Below are 22,836 nucleotides of genomic sequence, written 5' to 3'. Positions count from 1 at the left end.
TATTTACAATAGCTAAAATTGGGAAACAACCCAAATGCCCATCAGTAGATGAGTGGATAAAAAAGCTGTGGTACATTTATACAATGGAATACTATTCAACTGTAAAAAAAGAAGAAGCTCTTACCCTTTGAGACAGCATGAAGAGACCTAGCGAGTATTATGCCAAGTGAAATAAGTCAGTCAGAGAAGGAAAAGTATCACATGATCTCTCTTATATGTGGAATCTAATGAACAAAAAAACCCACAGATTCAGAGATGTGGAAGCATGTAACAAACTGAGGATCCTCAGAGGGAAGGGGGGGAGGAGGGAAGAGATCAACCAAAGAACTTATATACATATAGGCATAACCCATGGACACAGACCATAGTGGTGTGAAGGCCTGAAAAGGGGATAGTAGTGAGGAGGGGGGTCAAGGGGGGAAAGGGGGAGACATCTGTAATACTTTCCAGCGGTTCTCAACCTGTGGGTCGCGAACAATGAAAATACATCCTGCATATCAGATATTTACATTACGATTCATAACAGTAGCAAAATTACAGTTATGAAGTAGCAACGAAAATAATTTTATGGTTGGGGGTCACCACAACATGAGGAACTGTATTAAAGGGTCATGGCATTAGGAAGGTTGAGAACCACTGCAAAAGTTTTAAAAGAAAAAGCATGGAAAGAGTAATGTAGAGAATAGAGTCTCTGCAGTACACAGAAAACATTATAATGGTGTTATCAAAATGACAACAAAGGGAGGATAAATCAGAAAGTGTTCCCTGGAGAGATGAAGTCCCAATAGAAAAATAATAATAATAATAATAATAATAATAATAATAACCAAAAAATAGTAGACTACAATCCTGGAAGTGAAGGTGGTATTAAAAGCTGCCACCCAAGAACTCCAAGTGCGGATGTTACCCTGTCTGGGCCTGCTGGCATAAGTGTCAAGGGAAGTCACAGAACTTTGACATCTCCTGTGGTTAAATTCTATATCACTATTTACACCAAGAAAATCAGAAAGGGGCCCTTAATGACAGAAAAGCAATGGCTATTTATTTTATTTTCTAACTTCCTATTTCCTAAGTCTGTCCTGCTCCAGGAAGCTAAAAGTATAAAGTCTCAGAAGACTGGATGTGTGTGTCATTAAATTCCCTTTATAGGGATCCAAGGAAACCCAAGTTATTTTTTACTTAAAAACAAATCTACCTCTCATTTTAAGAAGGTTTTTTTTTATTTGAATTATTACCCAACATAAGGAACAGTATGTGCCAGAGCTCCTTTCCTGGAGCTGAGATTATGAGGTTTTTATTTTCCTTATAGGGTCCAATCATTGTAGGCTTCCTAAAAGTGCTAATAGTTGCAATTCTTGGGACCAAGGTATTTTCCTCATCAGTTAGGATAAAATTTTCCAACAGAAATACCATCATCTTAATTTCCTTTTGGTCAATATTCTATGAAAATAAGAAATATGGTATAAAGGGTTATACCATAACTAGAGGCTTGGTGCACAAAATTATTGCATGGGGGGGGGGTCCCCTCAGCCCAGTCTGCACCCTCTCCAATCTGGAATCCCTCGGGGGATGTCCAACTGCCAGTTTAGTCCCTCACTAACCCCCTGCCTGCCTGGTCACCCCACACAGCCTGCTTGTTCAGTCATTTGGCCGTCCCTCACTAAACCCCTGCCGGCCTGGTTGCCCCATGCAGCCTGCTTGTTCAGTCGTTTGGTTGTCCCTCACTAACCCCCCTGCTGACCTGGTTGTAATCAGCCATCTTGTGAAGGTGTGACAGTCAATTTGCATATTACCCCTTTATTATATAGGATTAGCAAAAGATTAGCAAATCTAGCATCTCTTCTTTTCCATCTTCCTTCTTCATTTTAAAAGAAAGTTTATCCTCACAGTCTCATTGCCCCTGAGGAAAACTTTTATTCATAACAAACAAAATAAACTCAACTGTCAAAGGTATTGAGTTCTATGTTTACTTAAGGTTTTAAGTGGCAGATGTGTTACACAAAGGATCATAATATTTCACAAACAGACTGAGAAATGCTAGAATGCTATGTGAAATGAATTATATTTTGGAGGCTAGTTGGTTTTAGCACACCCTCTTACACAACTTTTTCTTATCACTATTAATTTGCCAAGTATTCCATAACAAAAAACCTAGAAGGCTAAAGTGAAGAAAGTAGCTGATACCCAAACCAATGACTAATTTTGTTTGCCTAAAGCACACAACCAGCCACAAGTTTGCTTGCTGCAGCTGAAAATCCTGAGTAACTCACATAATAACTTCCCCACTTTATTCCACCTACACTATGCTACTCTGTAAATGTTTACAGTGAAATAGATGCTATAAGCAAAGTTATCATCTGTCCTAAACAGTTTTAAAAACAGAATAAGAAATAGTTAAAACCTATCACTTCTAGGATCTGGAAATATATGCAGGGTCACCTCTTAACATTTTTTTTTTTTAGTTTTTATCATCATAAATATTATAAGGTATATACCTTTTCTTGGTTATGTTGTCACACATTATTGTGGTGCTTAATTTATTTTACATCTCATTTCATAAATCGATTGCTAATTACACAACCAGATGTGTAAAACTTCTTCTAGTCTTAAAAAGTTTTAAATATGGTAAATATGAAGAGAGAAATAACTCATTTACAATGACAGAGCTTAGTTACCAACTCATTAGAGCTAAGATTATATTTTATTTTCAGAGCAGTAACTTGAGTTTAACATTTAAATGTCTATAATGAAAAGCCTAATTGCATTTCAAATTCTCAGAGCTGAGAAAGCAGCAGTGCTTTAAGGCTCTGGAGCATGTCCACAGGAAGAGACCTTTGGGAATGAAGTCAACATGTCCAGCGATAAAAGAGATTTAATGGAATGGGGAGGAAACTGGGGGTGGGGGGTGAGGATGAGATCCTAATGGTCCTGCAGATATAACAGTACTCCAGAAGGCAATATTTTCCTCCACCTAGCAATTATTCAAATCAAATGAATATGCACAAATTATCTAGACTTCTAAGGACATTTCTAATCTCCTAATGGATTATATTCAGTACTTCATGTGAGTTAATGTTTTGGTTTTTTGGGTTTTTTTTTTTTTTTTTTACTACACTGGGCTTTAATTCTCATCAGTACAAAAAAGTAATTAGAAAGACCATGTGGCTACTGTTTTCTTTAATTGTATAATCATTCCCATCACTATCTCAGGTATATTTAGCAGCCTCTCAGCTTATGCCTTCCAACCACAATTTTTAAATTCATTTTGATGCATGCCTTTGTTGAATGCAGAAAAAAAGCCACTCACGGGTTTTCTTCTAATGCATGGTAAACATGTACATTTATATTTATTTTAAAAACAGCTTTATTCTTGCAAACATTTTCTCATGCGACTGACCACTTTTAATTTGTAAAAAGCAAAACTAATTTTTGAATTCTTTTAACTTAAATTTAACTCATACTAAAATAAGGAGGGATTTTTGCTATTAGAAGCACCTCATATGCTCCCACTCCAAGATTTTTGGTGTGTTTTTTTTTCTAAGACATCCTCTTTTGGCTTCTGTTCCAAGCTCACATTATATTCTGTCCCGTGATCTAGTAATACCACTTGATAAATACACAGTACTTGCATAATGTACATGCCCCCTCGGGACTACAAAATACCATAGACATTAAATCTTATAGTATACTTAGCATAGAAATATGTCTTCTCAGTTTGAGAAACACACACATAATTGTCAAGGTACTTAACCAACAAAACTGTGTGTAAGCACCCAAGCACCCAGCCTACTTTGTCTCCTTCCCTTAAAAAAAAATGGAAAAAACATTTCTGACCCAAATTGAAATAACATCCACTAAAGCATTAACTTTTAAACCTTTTACAGCAAAAATAGTGAGAAATACATTTTACATACATTTTATACATGTGCATAGATCCTAAATAACCGTCACCAAAAATACCTAACCTTACTTCATGATGTATTCTGATATTTTTTATTGTCTATCTTATTATATTTTGTTTAAAATAAATGCCAGGGACAACCTACTAAATGGAATACATTATGCACTAATGAGTTGTTGCTCACCACTTGAAAACTACAACGATAGAACAAATAGGCTTTTCTAATATCACAAAGTAATGTTGTTGGCTCCACATATAGTAGGGTATATCTTAATTAATTTTGATGCCACCAGTACAGACTGGTAAATGAACCTAAACCAACTTGAAATATATATATTTTGGATAACCTATAAAGAAACAGTTTGTTTAACAAAATGATAATGTCAAGAAGATGGAAAGGGTATATGTAACCTCTTAGAACAAGAACTTCTAAGGTTTGGGGATCATTATTTAAATGCAGCTGCATTGCTACTTCCAATGAGTGTTAATATTCAGGCCAATAGGACATCGATTTAGAAAAACCTTTGTTCTTACTCTAAAACATGTTTTTATTCAGAACATTGTCTTTAATTTGAGTTAGCAAAATTTTAATGTATATTAACATTCAAATTCAATATTATTCAAAAATAAAATCATGTTTTAAAATATTTGTTTAGTTCATCCAGCCACTGTATTGTTTTTAAACCTGCTCAAGGCATCACCTAATAATAACGACAGTAATGAGTATACAGTTCAATTGTAGAGTATTTTAAACTTCAGAAAGTGCTTTTATTTTGTGAACTGGTAATGACGAGCAATCCTTGGATTACTGAATATTTAAAGCATATAATGACATTTTCCAGACCCAAAAATGAAACTTAATATTTGGTTTGTTCTGAATGTGACAGATTACTCAATCCCTTGAAGAAATCCAGGTGCTGGACTCTAATGATTGCCTGTATTATAGAGGTCCAGGCCACTCCTGCCATCCCTCACCAAGCTTGGGAGATATGAAATAAATTAAAATTTCAAGGTAAAGGACCAAGCCAAGTTCTGGAGTGGGGGTGTCACCCAACCTCCTTGTGTGGAAGTATTTACTAAAGATCGTAAAACAGATGTTTATCTTTTATAAACATTTAACATTTTGGCAAATTGAAAGCTTAGGAAGCTAAGGGAGTGAAGGGCAGGCCAGGAAGTCAGGAATTCCTGGATGTGAATCTAATCTTGGTCTTATTTTGTTTTTGCTCTAAATCAATGCCAAACGCTTCACACCTCAGCTGCTTTATAGCAGGCAAGAATTATACGGGGGATAAAACTGTTTCCTGGGAATGTCACAGGTTAAATGGTTAATATTTCAGCTCTCAAATGTACTTCCACAAAAAGCAAGACATCCTCCATGTATATTAGTTACCTTCATTATATTGGGAATCAAAATGGAGCATCTGTATCCTGCTAAACTGAACTTGAAGATAGATAATTCCATTTCTCAATTCCTGTCCATTTTAGCAATGATCAGTTATACAACTGATTGGGAAACTCATTCATGTGAGCTTTAAGGTTTTTAAGGTAACTGTAACATCTGTGAGTTGAATATCTTCAGGCAGTTAATACTCGGTAAGTTCAGGGCCCTCATCTTTATTTGTTCCCTCTCCACGGGTTCATCAACTTAAAGGTCATCTCACCCAAGTCCTAATTTGACAATTTATGGAAATATTAGTTGGTCTCTGTCATGAAAAGAAGCTCAGTTTTCTGTCAGGAGGCACTACATCCAAGTCTAGCTCTGTCCATGCTGCTTTGGGTTCTTCAAAGGCAGAATGTGGTTTCACTTTCTCCTCACCACTTCATGATAAAAGTGTCCTGGTCCCGTCTTGTGCCACTTAATGAATGGCCCTCTCTCCCTGGATTTGGACTGTTGGCCTTTCCAACCACTCATTAACTGCCAGGAAATGCCCTCCTCAGCAATCACTATTGTGTAAATAGAGCTATAAACTTTGGAAGGCTGGTACAATCCCAGATCCTAAAACTGCACGTGTGTGTGGGGGTGGGGTGGAATCTTGATTGTAAAAGCATTGCCTTCCAAATTAAACTCAAACCACATGATACAGTCCATAAAATATACAAAACACGCAGTCCAGTGACAGATTTATTGTAGCCATACAGCATAAAGCAAAAAAAAAAAATCTATATGGAAAACACTGCTACTTTTGACCCAAACAGCCCCCAAACAGGAAGCTAAAAGCAAATCAGCCAGCTGTGGCCTCCCTAAGTTATGAAGGAGACCAATGCAACCAGCATTTCCTGTCATTGCTTGTCACCATTTCTGAGTGTCTCTGTCTGAACTGTTTTCTTAGCTAAAAAATTATGGAAATTTCTTTGGGGATAGATGGAAGGCTATTATATGATCTAGGCTTGAAAGTGAAAAATGTCACTTTTACCAAAATTTTTTACTTTGTACAGGTCACACAACCAGTCAGTTCAACTTCTGCATTTTAATAAATAAAGGAAAAATAGACTACATTAATAAATGTTAAAGTGTTTAGAATCAGACACTTTCCTGCTAATTTAGAATCAATATTCAAAACCACAATTTTCATGCATCAGATTAGTAAGACAGAACTGCAGACTACAATATCCTTGAGAAGAGGAACTAGCTTCTTAGAGTTTCTTCTCTCTCTCTCTCTCTCTCTCTCTCTCTCTCTCTCTCTCTCACCATTCCCACAACACAACTTATGAAACTTCAAAGTGTATGCATGCATGACAGCTTTCTAAGGGAATCACATTTTAGATCCTTTTTATTATTATCATCATAATCATAATCATAATCATCACAGTTTCCACAACACATGGAGGTATTTTCATGTTTTCCAGCACCATAAAATGTCAAGGCCTATACCATATTTTCCAGTTTGTCATGTTCTCACTCACAAAAGAGCTCTGGAGGGGGAATTTCAGTCAGAAAGTAAAAGCACTGTGCCCTCATATTATCTCTACATTGAACCTCTAAGTATGTATAAATGAGTCCTCCAGCAATACCAAGTTTATCTTTCTAAGAAAGAGGATTAATAAGTGGCAGAAGGGCAGCTTGTTCCGCCAAAACTCAAAGTCATCCACAAAAAAAAAAATTCCCTCCCTTGGGGAGCCTGTCAATCTGAGTCCAGACCAGACCCTAGCTTAAGAAAGCCAGCAGAACCCTACTGACATGGTCTCTATGGGATGCTGAGGCCACTGCTCCAGGCATTCATGAAACAGATCAGATTACACAAATCCCCTGCCCACTCCCCATGTTCTTCTGTATTTTGAAGTCCTTAGACATAAAATGTGACCCTATAATGTGTGCTATTTTTCACTTCATACTTTTCGGTGAACTAATAATGATTTTCTTCAAGCTATCCAATTACTTAGGGAAAATGCTGACATAACCGAGTTGGGAATTCAAATTTTCCCCATAATCACGTCTGAAAAGAAATACAGTCCACCTCTTAAGGATCCCCATCAATCACAGACAGCAAGAATCTTAAGAAACAGCAATGAACCCTTTAACAAAATGGCACCCACAATTTGACCATTTATTGAATGCCTACTTTTCAGAAGACAAATGCAAACTCCACTAGGACACTGAGATGAAATGTGATCTCCATCACTATGCTGTAGGTCTTGTTGAATGTCTCTATAATATTTTTAATAGAACTCAGAAAAACCACTATACAGTACATAAATCCAATCATAATAAAGCAGCCACCTTAATATTATGTGACAAAAATATTATGGGACAATTTCATTTACTCAGTTTGTAAAGCCTTAAATAACTGAAGAATTATACTATGAGATACATGCCCAAGCTAATATTATACACAATGCTTTTGTTTTGCTTTGTTTTGTTTTCCCGAGTAAAGGTTGAAGACTACAAAAGATGAAATATATGCTCTAGGGTTCTTTCACTCTCCTTTTTTAACAGGCCACCCCTAAAAAAAAAAACCACCTCGTTTGTTTTCTTCATACTGCCACATACGGGGAGACTGCAAAAGCTGTGCCTAAAGACTGATGGTCCTCTGGGCACAAAAGATAATTGTGATGGATCTGAAATGGCTGCTCTTGTCTCTTCTACTATGTAGACTTTGTTTTCTGGAAACATTAAAAAAGGAGGTTCTATTTATACCTGTATCTTGGTAAATAAAAACCTATTCAAATTCAACCTCTAAATGGGCAATCAGTGTTTGACTGAAAATGAGACAGCTTCCAGTATTGTTTTTGGTTTTCATCTGTGACTTCATCACTTTCTAAACTATACATGACATGAGGCATCTTAGTCACAGTACTTCTTATTTTTGTTCCTTTTTACCTGCTGAAACTGTTTAAAGAACTGTTTCTACATGACTTCTAGCTGAAGACTGATTTACTTTGGATGTAGAAGAAATATACGATGTAGAGGTGAAATCCTCCAGGTCTCTTGCTTGCTTTCCCCTGAACTTGTTAGTTAGTTGCTACTATGGCCTCAAGCAGGACAACACTCAACCTAGTGTTCAGTCTGTTTTGCTCTTGTTATTGTTGTTGATTTTTTTTGTTAAAAAAAATAGAGATACTGCTACCTGAAATCACGGGATGGATGTTCTTAAAAAACACACACAAGCAAACGGAAAGACAAAACTATTCTATTTACTTAACAATCTTTTACTGAGACTCTACTATGTGCCAGGCACTGGGTCCATGAGCTAAGGAGACTCAGTAACCTGCCTAATAAGGATATACTCCTATATTCGGGGAAACCTTTCTCAAATTTCCACACCAATTCTGGGCAATGCCAAGGAGCTCAGGATTCAAAGAATCTAATGGAGATAATTTTAAGCCAATTTGAGTGATCCGAAATGGAAAACAAGATCCAGCAAACTGCCTGTCTCTAGGATGCTCCCATGTTCTAAGCATCTAAGGAGATCAGTTATCTTGCGGGAAGTCTCTAGTACCAACCCCCTGAATTTCTGATCAGACCACTTTTCTCAATTGGAAGCCTTTTCTTTCTGAGCTGTTGTAGTTCACCCACTGTGAGCATTAAAACACACACACACACACACACACACACACACACCTCCTGCCTAAAATTGGAAACAAATCACTTCTACTCAGGAGACAACTTAATGCTGATGGAAGTAGGGCTTGAGAGTGGATATAATATTTTAACAAGCATGTCTAATTGATTCCTAAAACTCTAATCAGACTCCTTTTATTTCCTCAACACTTTATTCTTATGGCTGTTATAAAGAATAAAGAGTTCTGGGATTACATGCTTGAGTTTCTTGAAAAGTATCATATACATATAGAGGGAGAATATATACATATATATATGTCATGTATTTATGTATGCAAACTTACATAAATATACACGTTTATATATACACATAATATATATGTATATACATGAACATGTAATGTACATATACACACAGGTACATTTTGTATATTCACATTCAACAACACACACACACACACACACACACACACCTATGTTAAGCTTCATTTCATTCCTGCTTCTTTTTGAGCTCTGAGCAATGTAATCTTTTTGTGAAAGTTACCTGCCTGGAGTTGAGCATTCAGAGTCCTGGCTCTATTACTGAGCCTGGCAGACATCACTTAATACAAAAATTAATTATAGTTTATTGTGAACCTTTTTTCTTTCATTCTTAAAATGGGAGGAATGCTGTAAAAATAGGTGTTTTCCTATAAACCTCCAGGGAGAAGTCAATGCATAGCTGTATAAAATGTTCTAACATGACAACTAATTTGCACACACATGCACATGTATGTGCTTGTGTATATGTGCCCATACAAATTGGGAGTACCTTTATTTCTCAAATAAAAATACTTCTCATCAGTTTGCCTAGTTATTACTTTGCCCATCAGTCCTTTAAAAAGAGTTGCTCAATATAGTACAAAGTAGAACTAAATGATGGATTTATACAGGGTGTCCCAAAAATGTATACACATTTTAATAGCTGATAGCTCAGTTTTGAAAATGAAATGTACTTTAATAAACACTGCCTTTACAATTATTCGAAATGTGTGTATAACATTTTGGGGGACATACTATATTGTGCCTGTACTAGAATGATCTGGGGAAATATCTTTTCTGATCTATTTTAGGTCACATGGATATTATTAACACCTGATAATGTAATCGATACCTTTTTAATCCTAATTCTCAAAGTTGCCTTTCCAATATTGTTATTTGGCTATCATGAGACAATATACAACCGTTCAGAAAGAGTAGGATGCCATGGAGACCCCCAGTTTCCTTAAGATCTAAAAGCCCATAATATAGATCTAATTTCTTTCCTTTTGGTCATAATTTGTGTTTGTTTGTTGTTTGGTTGGTTGGCAATTAAACCATTTGCTCCCAAATATTTTTATAGAGGAAAAATGTCCACCTCATTTTATCTGAGACAGAGGTTTCTTTCTATTTTTGAAGTGATAGGAATACAAATCCCACAAAGAAACAAGACTTCTGATTTATATTTTCTTGACATCACATACATTTAAAATGGGGGAAAATCCATCTATTCAACCTACTAAACATTTTTATAAGAAAACTTAACAGCAGGGAAGCACCTTGATGAAGTAAAGGTGATCATAGCCTGCATGCTCTTTCAGACACTTGATAGTTTTAACACAGCAGCGACCATTATCTGAATTTAATTACAGAATCAAATTACTTGTCAAACATGTACTACTGTAACTTATTCTTGTCTGTTCTGCCCAATCCCTGCTTGTAATCCTACCGGACAACATTATTTATTTCAAAACAGAAAAATTCAGCTACCTTCCTGAATTTATTGTGCTATAAGCAGGAAAAGCATAAAATTTTAGGAATGAAAATCTTCTCACCTCTTTCTTCCTTCCACTCCATCTCACATATGAATACAAGTGGGCGAAGAACAAAATTGTACTTCAAACTATATTGTCAGCATCTGCATAGCAGCCAAGAGACTGTCACTGTCCCAACAAGTGTAGTACTGTACAGCCTCAACAGACAAAACCTTTTTTTCCCCAAACTGCTGTGATTATTTTTTCGTATTGCAGAGCTGGGCCAATAATAATGCAACTACTGGTCAAAAGGATAAATTACACTAGTGCCTGGAAGTACAATGAAAAGCGAGAGAACCTTTTTTGAGGCAAATAGAATTCAAGCAATTAGAGTCTGTACATTCTAATCTACTTTAAATGTTTAGGTTCTTGCAAGTACACAAAAATGTCTTCTGTTTAAATTAAAAGCTATGCACAAAATCTGCTCCTTTGTGAGTTTACAAATGATTCATTGTTTTGTTTTACTGTAAAATTTATTAAGCACCTTCTTTGTGCAAAGTATTGCTTAGGTAAAGGGTGGGTGCAAGGGAATACCAAAGATATTTTGGATACCAGCTCATAATCAGAGGTTTTATCTCCCTTAAAAGGCAGCTGTTATGAAATGCCTGGTGTAAACAGTCGAGGAAAAAAAGGTACTTTATAATAATCCTGGGAATCATTATGGGTGCTAAAAGCAGAGAAGGAAATTAGAGAAATGAATTAGCTTTTAGAAGTAGAGTAAAACATGCAATTTCCACCTCTAGCCCAGTAGTACAGGGTACCCCAAAAATGTATACACACTTTGAATAATTATTAATTCCAATAGGTTAAATCTGAAAAAAAAAAAGAAACATCAATTGAGCTATAAGCTGTAAAGGGTGTATACATTTTTGGGACACCCTATATATCAATTATCTTTCAAAATATTATTTTTACAAACTCCTTCACTTATTTTTACAAACTCCTTCATACACGGTCTTCAATGCCATCATTATAGGAAGCCGCAGAAGATACTGGCAAAATTTCTTTCTAAGGTTTCTGACACTAGTTTAACTTGTCTATTCTGGCCTCAAGGTTTAGTATTTTTACTCCCCCCCCTACCCCGCCCCAAAGGATGCATTTAGTCAGAAGTATTTCAGCAAACAAGGCAGCAAGCACATGAGGAAGCAAAGCTTGCTGAACTGGGATCTAAATATGTAATCACTAAAAAGGAGAGAAGTTGCTTTTGGTCACCTCTCGCTCCACCCCTTGCAAAACTGCAAGTATCTATTGCTCTACCTGCAGGAACTCTTCTTTCAGATGTGAAGCAATGAATTGCTCCATACACTCCTCTCAACAATCATCCGAAAAACGGATGCAAAATTTATTATATAGTAAATTCCACAGTTCACTTTTTTCTTTCTAGGCACTTTAGCACCTGGGCAAGAAAACTGCACTGTTCTGTAATAGGTGGTAAACAATACCTTCCCCCCACATCCCAGAAGCTTGCTAAATTTAATTGCAAGACAGTGCCAACCAAGTAGCTTCTATTGTTTGGGGAGAAGTAAAAAGTAGACAGATATATTATATTACCTGGGCTATGGGCAAAGGTCCCTTTAGGCGATGTTTAGGAAAGTTTCTATGAATATGAAGGCATCCCCCAAAAATATTGCATATTGGAAAAAAAATTTTAAACAACTTTAAAAGTATTTAACATTTGCATAGGCAAAAGAGAAAATGTGAATATAATCAGAGAATTCTGAGGTCTCTGGTAAACTTTATTGTTAACATGCCTTTCATTAGAGGGAGGAAACCCCTCGTAGATGAATTGTATGAAGAATTGATGTCTAATCATTTATATGTATAAGTATTTCAACAGTCTGCTCTCCAACGATTTTATCAGTAATCAGCCAAAGACTTATTGATTAAACTAGGGAGTCAACATAGTGAAAAATGAGCAATCATTTCAAAATTAAATCTTGGAATAGATTTGTTTTAATTGAAGCTTTCCTATGCACACAATACATGTAGGGGATCGGTGCCCATTTACAAACACTAGCAATTTAAGAACATCTAAGAAAAAAAGAGAACTCTTCTAAAACATATTCCCTTAATTAAACAGCAACACAATAAATTCACCCTCACGGTTGTCTCGCTCTATACCAGATCAATGGGTAGTAGTCAGAAAAAACACATAGATCTACTACAGTAATGATAAAACGATACAAATGAATCACTTAATGTTAACTTTCATTACTCGTCTTGATTTAATTTCGTTTTCTTACCATAAAAGCCTATTGTGTAAATGCTGAAAACTAAAGTTTTTTCATAGTTTAATAATTTGAATAGTCTCCTAAAATCAACCGTCATGCCCTCCAGATGCAGGTAGTACAAGGAAGCTGCCCAAATGCGTTGATCTAGAGCGGGAAAAGACAAGGGCTGCAAAGGAAGCTGTGGCATTGCTCCTGATGTAGCATGACCATGAGCGAAATTAGTTGTTAAACGCATTTGCTGATGCTATGCCATGCAAGAAGTTTCTTTAAATTACTATATGTAATAGATAATATATATGAATAGAAGAAAATAGAAAAAAGAGAAAGGACGAACAAGAGGACGAGAGATCAAAGCCCTAAAATTGCAACAAAGTTGCAGGGTTAATTTGCCTTCTTTTGCCATTTGGAAAAAATAAAGTTTAAAAAGCATTTTATTTCGTTGGCGTCCTAGGAAGGCAGCCACTCTTAGGAACCCCAACTCATCTCCAGCCTTACCTGATGCTGCGAGAGCAAACCCTGAGGTTAAGAGGTCCTGCTCTCAGCGGCAGAGGCAGTGGCAGCGACAGCGACAGCGGCACATGCCATCTGTTAGCTACAGAAGCAAAAGCAGCGCTGCGCGAGGTGGCCCAGGTGCCCAGAGAGCCCTTAGCAGGGGTGTATACTGAATGCCGCCATTTTAAAGCGAGGCTCTGAAATCATTAGATATAAGCAAATTAAAGCCCGCCCCACCTACATAACTTCATGGCTGGGACGTGCAACCCGGTTCCAACTCAGCCGCTGCGGGGTATAAAATGTCACGCCAAGAGACGCGGACACGAGGGCACCCGGACGGAGGTGATAATCCGCCCGCTCCCCTCTGCCCTCTACCCCGCTGTGAACTTGCAAGCCTACTTTCAGGCCCAGAAGAAATAATATTTTCTTTTCTCCAAAACACGGGGGCCCTTTCCCGGGGCAATCCGGCGTGCTGGGGGACAGAGGGGCCACGGGCCGGCCTCCCCCCTTCTTGCATGCTCTTGGTTCAGTCCGCTTGGAGCACACATCGGAGCTCCCCAGCGCCCTCCCGGCTACAGGCTGGCTTGGGGCTCCCGCCTGGCAAGCGGCTGCCATGGCAACCCCGACCCAAACCCCGCCCGCCCCGGCCAAAGGCGTGCCCTCCACCAGCTGTCCCCTGGCGGAGCCCGCCGACACCAGCAGCTTGGCCCAGCACGCCCGCCCTCCCGGTGCTCCAAGCCCCGCAGACCCGACAAGGGATCGGCGCTAGTGGGGGGACTTCGGGTGCCAAAACCACAACTCCTGCGAAACTCTGCCCAGTAGCCCAGCTGCGAGTGGGCACTGGAGCCCAGGCCGCCCCGGGCCGCCCGGCCCCGCCCCACCCGTCCAGGTAGCGCGCACCCCGCACAGCTGCCGCCACCCTCACCTGGTTCCCGCAACTGGACTGGTGGGAAGTCGCCGTGTGCCGCCCGGGCGCCCGCGCCCACCCTCTGGCTGTCCGTCCTCTGCCTCCTGCTCGTTGCTTCCCCCCAAAAAGCGCCAAAAAGTCGCGCTCCTGATCACGCTCCTAGTGCGGGCACTTTCTTCCTGTAGGGCGCTGTTTCATCGCCAACTATATTCTTTGTGTGGTTCCGTTCATACGTGCAGGGTTCTCAGAGAGTGCAGCGCGGGCTTTATTCTCAGGGGGTGTGGCGCCTCTGCCCCAAACCCGCGGCCCAGCCCCCACCGCAAATGCTCTTTGTCATTTCATTATTAAAGGAAGGGGGGCAAATCATAAGGTCAGGTTTTACAAAAGCGAAAACAAACAGCTTGCACACATGGGTGGAGGTGGAAGGCAGCAAAGTTTCTATAGCCTCGGGAACTAAAATGCCAATAAGAAATGCAGTGTGATGCAAAGCTGTAGTCTTATAAACATTTCAGATACAGGTAAGGTGAAATAGGTAATTCTTTTTTAAAAAAATGGCTTTAGTCAATAAATATATGGGCTCACTGAAGGCAGGGGAAAAAAAGAAGAAGGAAGGAAAGGAGGGAGGGAAGGAGGGAGGAAGGAAGGAAGGGAGGAAGGAAGGAAGGAAGGAAGGAAGGAAGGAAGGAAGGAAGGAAGGAAGGAAGGAAGGAAGAAAGAAAGAAAGAAAGAAAGAAAGAAAGAAAGAAAGAAAGAAAGAAAGAAAGAAAGAAAGAAAGAAAGAAAGAAAGAAAGAAAGAAAGAAAGAAAGAGAAAGAAAGAAAGAAAGTGAAAGGAAGGAAGAAAGGAAGAAAGAAAAGAAAGAGGAAGGAAGGAAGGAAGGAAGGAAGGAAGGAAGGAAGGAAGGAAGGAAAAGAAAGGGGAAAGGAAAATACTCACCAGCTGCTTTTCTGGGTCCTTTCTCTTCTTAAATTGTTCAGTCTTTATTTCCCTCTAAGAATCTCACAGAGGGAAATGCTGATATGTGCGAATAGTTCCCCTTCTTCAACAGAGTTTGAAGGGTAGGAGGAGCCCTAAGGTAGAGTTCCAGATACTTTTGAATAAGAAATAAGAAATGCAAATGCAATTTTATATTTTGATTAAAAAGTGTGCATCTGGACAACTAAATTACAGGTTTCAACTTAATGCAAGTGTAATAGGAACCCCAGCTGTCTCTTAATTGGAGCCTTACAATAATAAATGCATGCTTTTATTTAATTTTACCAGGACAATCGTAGTTGATAACACACGCATTTGCAGGAGTCTCAGTGACAAGCTTAGCAGTGCCTGGGCTGCTTTCCTGCGATGAACTGCTTCACCCTCGTAGAGGTGTCTAGATGCTCCGCAGAAAGTGCAAAGACATCACAGGAGATATTTAAGCAGCAGTTAGATTGAGGAGTGAAGTGAATTCTCCGGCTAATTATATTTTTTTCCATTCTGCCAGACTAATCAAAATAGAAATTTCTAGCTAATTTTAGGCAAGAAATCAACCTCTTTGTTAAATGCAAGATAATAGAAGCAGGGTCATAATGGTTAGAAGGAGAACACTGGGACAATTTAATACCTGAGAAGAAAACCTCGTGGCGTTTGACGTGCACTGTGAAAGTTATCAGGACAGTGTTCAGGACAGTGTCTGATATGTTTGTATTACTGAGTGGAATCTTAGTGTAAGTCCAACAGAAGCCAGGAATTTCTGGTTATTTGGAGGGGGGGGGGAGGAATAAGAGAGGCTCTAATTCGAAACCACCTCTCCCCACCTCCCTTCAAACTTGCCAAATTACCTGCACTACTCTAAAAGTCAAATTTGGCTGGCATATAGGAAGTAGCTTTGGCAGTCCAGGAACTACCAGTTAAAATAAGGAGGTGTTGGCTACCACAGTAGTCTGGAGAGAAAGGCAAAGCTGAATTATATAACATTATTCCCAATGATCTAACAAATGAGGAACTCTTATCACAGTGAGTCAACAAAGGAGTCTTTATACTAAGCCTAACCTGGGTCCACACCAGTTCTCTTACCTCTGTCCACCACTGCAAACACCCTCTCCTCTGGGACACTCTGGGTTTCCCTAATCCCATATAAACTGGATTGGTTTCAGATTGTTGAAATAATTGTTTGATCAGAAATTTAAGGCCAATTGGCTAGTTCTCAGGATAGCATAGCCTTAACATTGTGTCTTGATTGAAATTTCTGACCAGTGAAAGTTGCAAATGAGGCTTTATTATTCCCTTTTTCACACTGGAGGGGAGAGGAACCTTATAAACAAATTTTAGCCTCGTAAATGTCCTCCTTTTATCCAGGGAGGTATGACCTGCCCAAATGAAGCTAGGTAAATTTCCATGCAACAGGTCACTAGAGAGTTTTCAGAGATGGTAGGAAATTGCTGTCCCCTCCCCTCAGCATTTTAAAAGGGCTTATTTGCTCTCTGGGGTGGACTCACCTTGGAATTACTTTCCACTTTAGTAGGGTGGTTAGAGCTAGCTAACATTTTTTTTCTTTCCTTTTCTTCCTCTTTGGCACGATTGAAGGCGTGACCCAAGGAAAATTGAGTTGTATAGTGACTGATCCACTAGGTGAGTTCCCAAAATAATGTATGTACATTATAGTCTCTGAATACTTGTTCTCCTATTGTATTTTGGGCTAGTTGATGAGCTTTGTCCTATGCACCAGGAGGTCACAGGTTTGGTTTCATCTGGGCACATGCCCAGGTTGTGGGCTTGATCCCCAGTGGAGGACTTGCAGGAGGCAAACCAATAGATGTTTCTCTCACATTGATGTTTCTGTCTCTCTCTCCCTATCGCTTCCTCTCTGAAATCAATAAAAATATATTTAAAATAATAAAAACATAACCTATTATCACTTAGGAATATGCCTGATGAGGAAATACTACATGTCAGGCACTCTACTAAGAAGCAGTTTCCCAAGTTAACTCATTTTTAATTCTCACAATGATCTCTATAGGGTGTGTATTATTGTGTTTCTATGCTAAGAAAAGGAAAGTGAGGCTCTTTCAAAGTAACAAAGCTATTAAGTGGCAGAACCAGGACTCAAAGTTAGTTGTCTCTGAAGGCAGCACCCATGCTTTTAACTACTACATAATACTGAACACAGGTAGTATGTGGTCAAGTTGGATTTGAACTCAAACACTTGCTCCTTCTAGTATGTCACACTACCTCTCATTGATATGGGCATTTTAATCAAATTCAACAAATAAAATGAGGAAATGTATTAAAATAATTTAAGTATTGATCAAGTATTGTTTACCCCAGAAATGTAAAGATGATTTCAGACAAAAAATACCAATCAATACTGTAGACAAATGTATAATCATTTTAGTAAATTGCAAAAAGGCATTTGATAAAATCCAATTTCTTTTTATGGCTAACATATTTTAAATATAGAATTAGTGAACTATCCTTTAGCATGATAAAATAGGTATATTCAAAAAACATAGAACTAATTTCTGACCTATTGGGAAAACAAAGGCAAAAACTGGACTAAAACAGGGAACTTTTATTCATTTATAAATTTAGTGTTGCTGAGAAATTCTTGTTTTGGTAGTAAGGCATGCAAATAAATTAGAAGTAAATATTTGGAAGTAAGAAATTAAAGAAAGATAATTTTCAGGCAACACAGTAGTATATATTTAGAAAAGCCACAGAATCAACTTCAAATGATTAGACAAAACTATAGCATACAATTTAAAAAATACAAGTAAGTGTGTAAAAACCAGTAAAATATCTACCAGTAAGCCAATCAAAAGGAGAAAAGGTAACATTTACAATAAAGCAAAAAACATTAAAATGTTTGGAAATAAGTAAATATATACACAAAAGTGTGAGCAAGAGAAATAATATGAAAACTTAAAGGCAGAAACAAAGAAAAATCTGAATAAATGTAGTCATACTTCATTTCTGAATGTGAGCACAGATGGCATGAAATTGATACTTCTTCACAGGTTGACTTAGAGATGTAGACAATTCAAATGAAGAAATGTAAATAGTTCTAATGAATTTTATTTCAAAAATTATATCATACTAATTTATAGTAGCAATTGTACATTAATATATAGGGAAACAAAAGTTTAAAAGAATATCAAATACTAGAATATATTATAAATTAACAATAGATGAAATGGCAAAATTCTGATGCAAATCAGAAATATTGATTATTAAACAGCATAATTAGACCAGGAAAAGGCTCTAGTAAAAGTAAGAATTGAATGTTTAATGGACAAAGCAGGAAAACAATGGAAAAAGGTCTGATTATTACATAAATTCACCTGCAATAACTGCTCATGAATATGTAGAGGAGGTACAAAATGATTCTTCTACATGAACTAAAAACCTAATTATTTAAGTGAAACTAAAAAATATATTAAGACTAGACTGGAGTATTTAACATAACCTTGGGGATTTTTAAAGTTTTGAAGTAACAGAAAACATTGCAAAGGAAATACTGGTCAGAGAGTACTATGTAATACAAAAATGTAAAATCATTCTCAAAACAAAGAGTAAATATTGGAAATATTAGGAAGATTATCAATAAATGAATAGCATCTAAACTGTATGCACAGGTTCTGCAGATTTACAAGACCATTACTAGATCACCAAGAGATGGATTCTCAAAGGGTATCATCACAGCTAGAAGAAACAGACATTGTTCTAACTAGGACGCACCATTTGATACTTAATTTCATTGACAAAAATAACAATTTACAAAACAAAATTGTAAGGTTCTGGAAGAACAGGCTCATTCAAGTTGCTGATGGCTTTTCGAACTAGGTCAAGAATCATAAACATATTCATAGTGCTGGAACCAAGGGTCCCAATTCTGGGTAATAATTCAAAAAAGGGAAAAATAATCCTTAGTTTAAATATCAAAAGCTTTAGATGTCCAACAAGAGGGGAATGATAGAGCTATTTATTATATACTAGAGGTCCAGTACATGAAATTAATGCATGGATAGGGTCCCTAGTGGCTGCCATCTGCTGGTCAGGGCCTCCCTTCACACCCACCTTGGCCTGACACCACCCGCTCACCTGCTCCACCATCCCTCTACAGTCCCGCTTTTGTAGGGGGCCCACTGGGGCCAGCAGCACCTCCACTGCCACCTGCTTCTAGCGCTGCATTCCACGCCGCCCCCTCATGGTCAGTGCATGTCTAACTCCTGGTCGGTCTAACTCCTGGTCAATAGAGCTCCCACCCCGTGGGGACAATTTGCATATTAGCCTTTTATTATATAGGATTAATTCAATGAAATAATTTGAACACTGTAGGAAAACAGAAAATTGTATAAGAGACAACATTAATAGGAGGTTACAATGCAAAATTATTTTTTTCACTTTGATTGGATCCAAGAGTATTCATAAGGATAATGATCAGGAGAACCCAAAGATTTAGATCTAGGTTTTTCAAAAAGCTAATACTGGGGAAATGTTTTTAAATTTTTATTACTTTCAAAATCTGTTTAATTATTATGTTGAAGAACACTATTATGTTGAAGAAATATTTTAATGTGAGAATTAGACCTCGGTTTTAAATAAACTACTTGTATTTCTCTCATGTCCTGCCACTTCTATCTATCTTCCCCTGCATGTCTCAATATCTGATCTTTTATCTTCTACTAGAGGCCCAGTGCATGAAATTCATGCACGGAGGGATGTCCCTCAACCCAGCCTGCATCCTCTCCAATCTGGGACCCCTCAGGGGATGTCTGACTGCTGGTTAAGGCCTGACCCGGCAGTCAAACATCCCTCTCACAATCTGGGACCACTGGCTCCTAACCGCTTGCCTGCCTGCCTGCCTGATTGCCCCCTAACCGCTTATGCCTGGCAGCCTGATTGCCCCCTAACCACTCCCCTGCCAGCCTTATTGATGCCTAACTCCTCCCCTGCCAGCCTGATCACCCACAACTGCCCTCTCCTGCCACAACCCGCCTCCTCTGCTGGGACCAGTCTCCTCCGCGCAGCGCAGAGCTGTAAGATCCCCAGGCCTCATAGTGTGGAGTGGCCATTGGGCCCTGCCTCCACTGTGTGTGTGGCCATCTTGTGATGACATCACATGAGGGCATCACGCAAGGGCATGATCCCACCTAGGTTTTTATTATATAGGATGGATATGTCTTTGGTCCTCTGTCTTTTTCTTTATTTCTCTCTATATTCTCTCTCTCTCTCTCTCTCTCTCTCTCTCTCTCTCTCTCTCTCTCTCCCCTTGCAAAGAACTTTATTAACCTTTGTTTCAAACTTTATTACCAGGCTTGTTCAGCTCCATTAACTGCAAAGAGTAACTTGTGTATAAGTAAATACTGAAAAGAGTTGCAGTGTCCAAGGAGCTTAGGCTTAAAAATATTAGCGATCTTGATTTTATCAGATCCATTTTAAAAAATTGAAAAAGCAGTCATAATATAAAATAGCAGTTCCCAGTAACTTAAGCTTATCTTCTTCAGAATTTGACAATTCAGTTTGCTGCATTCTTGGAAGCCTCATAAAAATTCACCAAAATATCTGGAAATTCATCATCCTCATCCTCTTCCATAGCAATTGATGCTTTTCCACCTACAGATTGTTTGAGCAGAGCTTCAGCCATTCTCCTTAAACTAGTCAGACTGTCTGCACCAAACTGGTATAAGATGCTGGGTAGCACTCCTGTCACCTGCTCTGTCTCAGCATGACCTGTAATGATGAAAGTGTTTGCTGCCAGATATGTCTTAACTTTAGGGTTGTTAAAGTGGATCACTGTTTCTTGATTTGTGAACATATTCGCCTCTTCAATACCAGAGATATTGTTTACCCCTATCTTCTTTAAGGAGAACTGAAGTTTTTATCATCTGCTGTAGCTGTTCTGTGAGCCACAGTCTTCTTTCTGTGAGCAGTTCCTTTCTCACCAACATACACTTGTGCCTACAGTTTGGCTAGTTTCTCTTGGTTCGTGATAGTTGCTTTTATCTTGTTGGAGAGGAAACAGAGGCCACATGGGGGACAGGGCTGGTGCTCAGCAGGCTCTTGAGCAGACCGGCTGAGAACAGTGCACACATGCTGAGACGCAAGACAGCAGCTAGCTCCAGCTATGTCTCTCTTTCTCTTCTCCTATCCCCCTACTTCACCTTTTCCTCCCTTTTATACTTCTTAGCTCTTTGTGTGGTTCTGTTCTTTGAGTAGTTAAAATAGGGACAGAAATGTATTTTATTTATTTTATCTGTTGAAGAAAATATTGCTTTTGTTCATTTAAAAGTGAATAAGCTGAATTAATTACTTTTGAATTCTTTTTTAAAGGCATCTGAATTTAATTATATTTTAATTATATATTCATGGCCAAGGCCAAATCAAATGCTTCTGCAGAGCTGTAAACTATATCAAGTGGAAAGACTTCATATCATAATTCCAGTGAATTTATCATCACAGAAAGAATGAACATAAATATGAAAGTTTTACATTCACGTGTATAGGAAACCCTGCTATTCCAATTTTCAATTTTCTAAATATCTGATTTCTAGTCATGCAAAAACATGCTCTAACCTCTATGAAACATGTTAATACAATAATTACAATCTTGCTTGTATTTTGCATTCATGATATTGTGAATGTAATATCTGTATGAACAGTATGAACAGGTATCCTTAATCATAATACCTGAGATGATACTGATTCATAATGAACAAATGCAGCAAATGGGCAGGAGATTTAAAAAAATCTATTGGAAATACAGGGGTGGGCAAAATTAGGTATACAGTTGTTTGTATGGAAAAATATATATTACAAGAATAAATTCAAGAATAAACTCTGTGTTTTGCTTACTCACGACTGTAAACATACTTTTGCTCACCTCACCCTTTTATAGTGACCTTGGACAACTTAATCTCTCTCGATTTCCTCATAAATAAAATGCATACAATTCTAGAATGTTTCTTATAGCATACAGGTATACCTCATCTTATTGTGCTTCTCTTTATTGCACTTTTCAGATAATGTGTTTTTTTTTGTTTTTGTTTTGTTTTTACAAATTGAAGGTTTGTGGTAACCCTGAGTAGAGCAAGTCTCTGGGCATGATTTTTCCAACAGACTTAGATGTTGGTTAGCATGTGTTAGCAATGCAATATTTTTAATTAAGGTATGCACATTTTTAAATATATACTTTTTATTATTTTTATTTTTTTATCTTTTTATTTCAGAGAGGAAAGAAGAGGAAGAGAGAGATAGAAACATCAATGATGAGAAAGAATCATTGCTCAAATGCCTCCTGCATGCCCCCCACCCCCCACCGGGGATTGAGCCCACAACCCGGGCATATACCCTGACCAGGAATCGAGCCATGACCTTCTGGTTCATCGATCGACACTCAACAACTCATCCACGCTGGCCGGGTAAGGTATGCACAATTTTTAGACGTAATGCAATTGCACACTCAGTAGACTATAGTATACTGTAAACATAACTTTTAT

At 38.1% G+C, this 22,836-nt stretch overlaps 1 protein-coding gene and 1 pseudogene across 13 annotated transcripts in view; both read right to left on the bottom strand.

The window, feature by feature from the left end:
- Positions 1-14,580, bottom strand: part of MBNL3 (muscleblind like splicing regulator 3) — a 124,361-nt gene extending 109,781 nt beyond the window's left edge. For 4 of the 13 annotated variants that reach the window (XM_059679379.1, XM_059679387.1, XM_059679388.1 and 1 more), the window contains exon 1: positions 13,459-13,610. The gene's annotated coding sequence lies outside the window, so the exon portion shown is untranslated. Of the gene's footprint in view, positions 1-10,753; positions 12,685-13,458; positions 13,611-14,380 lie in introns of those variants that run through there. The other 9 variants (XM_059679382.1, XM_059679385.1, XM_059679383.1 and 6 more) reach the window with 6 other exon arrangements.
- Positions 14,581-20,855: 6,275 nt separating this feature from the next.
- Positions 20,856-22,836, bottom strand: part of LOC132223443 (transcription factor BTF3-like) — a 65,733-nt pseudogene continuing 63,752 nt past the window's right edge.

The sequence above is a fragment of the Myotis daubentonii genome, chromosome X (assembly GCF_963259705.1).
Source record: "Myotis daubentonii chromosome X, mMyoDau2.1, whole genome shotgun sequence".
NCBI lineage: Eukaryota > Metazoa > Chordata > Mammalia > Chiroptera > Vespertilionidae > Myotis > Myotis daubentonii.
This window is presented reverse-complemented; position numbering and strand designations above follow the sequence as displayed.